Source organism: Neovison vison, chromosome 3 (assembly GCF_020171115.1).
Source record: "Neovison vison isolate M4711 chromosome 3, ASM_NN_V1, whole genome shotgun sequence".
NCBI classification, from domain to species: Eukaryota; Metazoa; Chordata; class Mammalia; order Carnivora; family Mustelidae; genus Neogale; species Neogale vison.
Window position 1 is genome coordinate 179,158,902 of NC_058093.1, and position 6,000 is coordinate 179,164,901.

A 6,000-nucleotide genomic window follows, 5' to 3' on the forward strand; every position below is an offset into this window, starting at 1 on the left:
TAGTTTTAGAACTGCCTGCTCTAACTAACTACTTCCTCTACCCTAGGGAATCTTCATTCCTTGAGGGTTTATGTTTTTATTTTACAGAGGCTGCCAGCCCTGGAAACTTCTAGGGGTTTTCTGCCCCACCCTGCCTCCCTAGAGGCTTTGAGCTGGGCTGGGCTCCCAGTTTGGCTAGGTCCATGGAAGCAGGACATGGTTGGGGTAGGGAAATGGCAAGGGGGAGATGCACTCAGGATATCTAGCCAGGCAGTTTTCTATGTATCAGGAGGTGATTTGATTTTTTTCTGTTTGCTCCGTTAGACTGTAAATTCCCCAAAGGCTGAACCCACCCACATCAGTTTTCCTTCACCACTGTAACCAGGCAGCTCACACAGTAACAGGCAAACGGTAGATACTCAATAAAGTCTGAGGGAATAAATTAGCTGCTAGAACTGCACAGAGAACACTCCAAAAAGCACTCATTTGTCCAAAGCTTTGACAGAATGACACTTTAACTGTCTGGAATTCATGCCCTCTTCTCTAAATCTCATGAATCCCCCTTTGCAGGTTTTCCAATGGGTCTTGCTAAGCTGTCAGGAAGCATTACCTTATATCTTACTTAGATCTTCCACTCAAAGGTCTCTATTCCTTCTGATGTACCTTCTGTGGAAGTGGCTAATCACCAGTCCTAACCCTTCCATTCGGCTCATCCTATACGTGAAAACACTCAGGCTGTCCCTCTGCTGACTTTTCTAGACATCATATAATTCAAACTCTTCATAATACTTTTTCACAAACCTAATTTTTTCATTACTTTTTAATTTGGGCTGTTATTCTTTTTCTCTGATTTCAGCCAAATTTCTTCATGTTACTTCCTAAATACGGAGGCCAGAGTGAACATAGTGCTATTTTCCATGTGAACTAACGTTTGCTGCACATTCCTTCCATAAACATAGCAGCTGGTGCTCATGGCCCAGGGATGGCTGGAGCCTGGCTCATGGACTGTTCACTAGAAAAACTGAGATCAAGTTCAAAGCCTGGCTCTGGTACTTCTCCTGTCCATGTGAACTTAAGCAAGTGATGTAATGTTGCACAGTATTCACGGTGCTGACCTCAGTATGTTGTTGGGGGTAAATGAGTTAATGCAGTTAGAAGTATGTGGCTGGTACAAAGTATGTGTTCAATATTGGTGATTATTTCTGTTGTTGTCATCATTATTGCTACTATTACTTTTCAGTATGATTACCTTTCAGTCACAAGGCACACAAAAGAATTTACAAATATAGTGAGTCATAGGGAGGCTATGGTAGGGGAGAAGGAAAGAGGTTGGTAGGAAAAGGGCACAAAAGTGAGAGGAGACCTTAGATTCTTGCCTACATCATCAACTCAGTCTAGACATTTATCACCAAGTCCAGAATGGTGCCTGGTTCATGTTAGATATTCAATAGATATTTGTTGAATTGGCTTAATGCAATTGACCCTCTCACCATCTATATAACCTCTTTCTTAGCAAATAACATTTTTTAAAAGATGTTAATCTTAGCAACTAACATTTTTAAAAAATATTTATTTGTTTATTTGAGAGAGGGATTTGGAGAGGGAATCCCAAGCAGATTCCCCACTGAGCAAGGAGTCCAACACAGGGCTCAGTCTCACAACCCTGATATCGACCCTGAGATCAGGCCCTGAGCCTAAACCAAGAGATAGATGTCTAACCCATTGTACCACCCAGGTGCCCCAGCAAGCAACATTTTTTTGATGCAAGTTTTCCCACTTCCTAGCCATGTGATTAAGGGAAATGTAATTGACACATTTGAATCTGAATTGTCATTTATCCATTGGTTTTGATTGTAGAATCATGGGTTGAAATGAAAATTAAATAAGATAATTGGTATTTCATATGTGCTCAGTACTGTCCTGATATATTATTGTTACACAAAACCTGACAGAGATGTCATGATGTCCCCAGGAAGTGAATTTAGGCTGAGATAGCAGCTTTCCAAAGATTTTAGTAAGGAATGTTTTACATATTCCTTAGCTCCCACTGACCTTAGTCTTTAACAGATAATTACCAGAGCTGCTTTGGAATTCCAATTTAGGGGAAATGTTGTCTCTGTGCTTGTTTTTGCAAGCAACTTTTTAAACCTGTTAAATGACCACGAACAAACTTAATGTCTCCCTAGAGGGACTTCCTCAGAGAACATTTCCCATCCCCTGTCCCCTGGGCAGCATTTTAGAAGCAATTTTAAGAAACTCTAGAATTGTTGCTACAAGAATCATGACTCAGCCTATGGAAGGTTACACGCAAGGAGGCCCTGCACAGACGAGATACATCTGTACATGTTCTCAAAAGTCAACTTTCAGAAGCTGTATCAGGCCAGAATAACAACCGGAGGCAGCACAAAGACTCCAAACCAAACTTTGAGTAGCTCCACAAGCAGAACAGCAAGATCTTGTCGTTGGCTTGATGATGCTTACGTGCTGAGATCTGACCCACAGTGCCCATCCAGGCTCCTGGAGAGCGCACACCGCCTCTTTCCCTCAGCTGAGCTCCATCACATGGTTTCTGCTGCAATATCTAGTTCTTCATTTATATTGTTCCTGTCTTACACTGGTTAGCTTGGGGTCCCCCCAAACTCCCAATTGTTTAATACGCTGCTCAATTTCCTGTTCCCCCAAGAAAGCCAGAGCGATACAGATGTGAACACCTTCTATGTCATGACGGTCACTGTCATCCAACACCATAGTGTAAGCCCCCTCGTGACCAAAGTCATCTCAAGAATATGAGGAAAGTTTGATGCCATCTTTGGGCTGAGCCCTGGGGGATGTTTTGAGAGCAGCTGACCTGCAGCCTGCCCACCCCGACCGCCTCCCACCCCCATGTCACCCCATGGAAGCCTGAGCCTGCCGCTCTCTCTCCCTTTGCCTCACAGGCACGCGCACCAATGAGAATGCTAATTCACCAGCTGCCCATCTTAACAGATTCAAGAACACGGGGAAAGACAGTACAGAAATGAGGCGGTGCTGAATAGCAGTTAATGTGGAGCTGAGGAAAGCTAAGAAGGATGACCAAATGCTGACAAGGAGGAATGTAAGCTCCCATCCTAATGAAGCTACTTCTCCACTGTGGGGAAAACCACACCAACCAGGGCGCTGTGAATTGGTCTGCTGATGACATCATCAAAGGCATAAATAGCAACAATTTGAAAGCCAGCTCTGGGTAACTCAAGCTGTCAGGAAACTCCTTTCTGGGGAAAAGCAGCCCCCCATAGACCGTACAATCTGGGCTGGTTTAATTCCAAAATGTGTGTCCTTCTTGGGCAGAAGTGATCGTAGCCGCATTCAGCTTGAATCTGCTTGGGCTATCACTAACCTTGCTGCCAGGACATCAGACCTGACCAAGGCTGCGGAAGATGCAAGTGCTATCCCCACCTCCATTTCTCTGTTGGCATCTCCCGATGCCCACATTCGTGAACAAGCTGTGTGGGCTCTAGGAAACATTGAAGGTGACGGTTCAGTTTTCGGAGACTTCATTATCACATATGGGCAGCTGACCCCTCCATTGGCTCTCCTTGCAATTCCCGATACATCATCTTTAGCATGTGATATTTACCTAATCTTGCCTGGACACTTTCAAACTTCTGTTGCAATAAGCGTCCTGCACCTCTGTTAGAAGCTGTTAAGCAGATTCTTCCTACCTTAGTTCCTCTCCTGCATCATGATGATCCAGAAGTAACGGCAGATACCTGCTGGGCCATTTGCTACCTTCCTGATGGTCCAAACGAATGGATTGAAATGTCTGTGAAAACAAGAGTCATGCCCCAACTTATGAAACTTCTAGGAGCTACCGAATCATCCATTGTGACAAACAAATCACAGGAAATGCTGTCATGGAGACATGAACAGATACACATTGTAGTAGATGCAGGAGCACTTGCTGTCTTTCCCAGCCTGCTAACGAACCCCAAAATTAATATTCAAAAGGAAGCCAGGTGGACAATGTCAAATATCACAGCTGGCCGCCAGGAACAGATACAGCAAGCTGTGAATCATGGATTAGTCCATTCCTCTCTGATGCTCTCTCTAAGGCAGACCTTCAGACACAAAAGGAAGCTGTCTGGGCTGTGATCAACCATACAAGGGGCAAAACGTTTGAACAGATTGTGTACCTTGTTCATTGTGGCATAATAGAATCATTGAGGAACCTTTCAACTGCGAAAGATACCAAAGGTATTCGGTTATTCAGGATGCCATTTCAATTATCTTTCAGGCTGCTAGAAACTAGGTGAAAATGAGAAACTTGGTATAATGATTGAAGAATGTGGAGATTTGAACAAAACTGAAGGACTATAAAACCATGAAAATGAGTCTGTGTACACAGCTTCATTAAACTTGATTCAGAGTCGGGTGGCTCAGTTAGTTCAGCACCCGACTCTGGATTTCTGCTCAGGTCATGATGTCAGAGTCGTGAGATAGAACCCCGCGTTGCGTTCCATGCTCAGTGGAAAGTCTGCTTGATTCCCTCTCTCCCTCTTCCTATGCCCCTTCTACCCCTCACCCACATGCTTTCTCTTTCTCTTTCTCTCTCTATCTCTCTCTCTCTCTCATAAATAAATAAATTTTAAAAAAAAACAAACTTGACAGAAGTATTTTTCTGTAGGGGAAAATGAAGATCTAAATGTTGGGTCAGAAACTACCTCTGAGAGTTCTACATTCCAAGTTCAAGATGGCACTCCTAGGACATAGAACTTCTAGATTATCCAGCTGAGGCATAAAGTAGTTTGTTGTATACCGTGTTGGTATAAGTTTGTCTTATTCTTTCTCTACTAAGAATTCTGTTTAAATGTGTTTTGTTAATTGTCACACTTTTTACAGGGAAACTACTTGAACAGTTCCAAACTGGACATGCTCTATGAAGATCCTCCTCTCAGTGGGTCACTTATTTCTATGTGGAATCTCATATCTTACAGTACCATGTAAATAAAGAGTAAATCCCACCCTTAAAAAATAATAATATAAGGGAAGTTCAGTTTTAAAAGATGCTTAGCTATTGGTATATCCCATCAGTGGATTAAAATTTTGGTTTTTTGTTTTTGTTTTTGCTGTCAAGACTCTATTTAAATTCTAGTTAGTTAACATATTGTGCTCTACCAGTTTCAGGGGCAGAATTTACTGATTCATCATTGCATATAACACTCTGTCCTCATTACAAGTGTCCTCCTTAATGCCCATCACCCAGTTACGCCATCCCCACCCACCTCCCCTCCAGCAACCCTCAGTTTGTTCTCTATTCAAAATAATCATCTAAATAAATACTGAAAAAGGAATTTGACCTATCCCTAATAAAATCATGAACAGAAATGAAAATTTAGTGAACAGGGGTTAGATGAGGCCGATGGTGGGTATTAAGGAAGGCATGTATTGCATGGAGCACTGGGTGTGGTGCATAAACAATTAATTTTGGATCACTGAAAAAAAAGGTAAAATAAAATAATTTTTTAAAAATTATTTTAAAAAAGGTAAAATAAAATAATTTTTTTAAAAAGGCAACTACCAGGGGTGCCTTGGTGGCTCAGTGGTTAAGCCTCTGCCTTCGGCTTAGGTCATGGTCTCAGGGTCCTGAGATCGAGCCCCACATCGGGCTCTCTGCTCTGCAGGGAGCCTGCTTCCCTACCTCTCTCTCTCTCTGCCTGCCTCTCTGCCTACTTGTGATCTCTGTCTGTCAAATAAATAAAATCTTAAAAAATAAAAAATAAAATAAATAAATAAAAAGTCAACTACCAGAGACAGTTTCATGAAAAAACCCAGAATAAAATAAAGGAGCATAATATTATGATTATTCTTTAATAGGCAATTTTTACAATTACAAGAGAGCACAAAACAAAAATTAGATGCCTAGGTATAGAAAAGCAAAAGTTAAAATTATTACACCTTGTAAATGGCATAATTGTAAGCCTAAACGTGGCAAATGAGTCTGTTGAAAAATTAGGAGAATTTTAAATACAATGAAGCGCTTAC

General features: G+C 41.9%; 1 pseudogene; it reads left to right on the forward strand.

Annotated features, from left to right (window-relative positions):
- The first annotated feature begins 1,285 nt into the window (after positions 1-1,285).
- LOC122903601 lies at positions 1,286-4,737 on the forward strand (annotated as a pseudogene).
- The last annotated feature ends 1,263 nt before the right edge of the window (positions 4,738-6,000 follow it).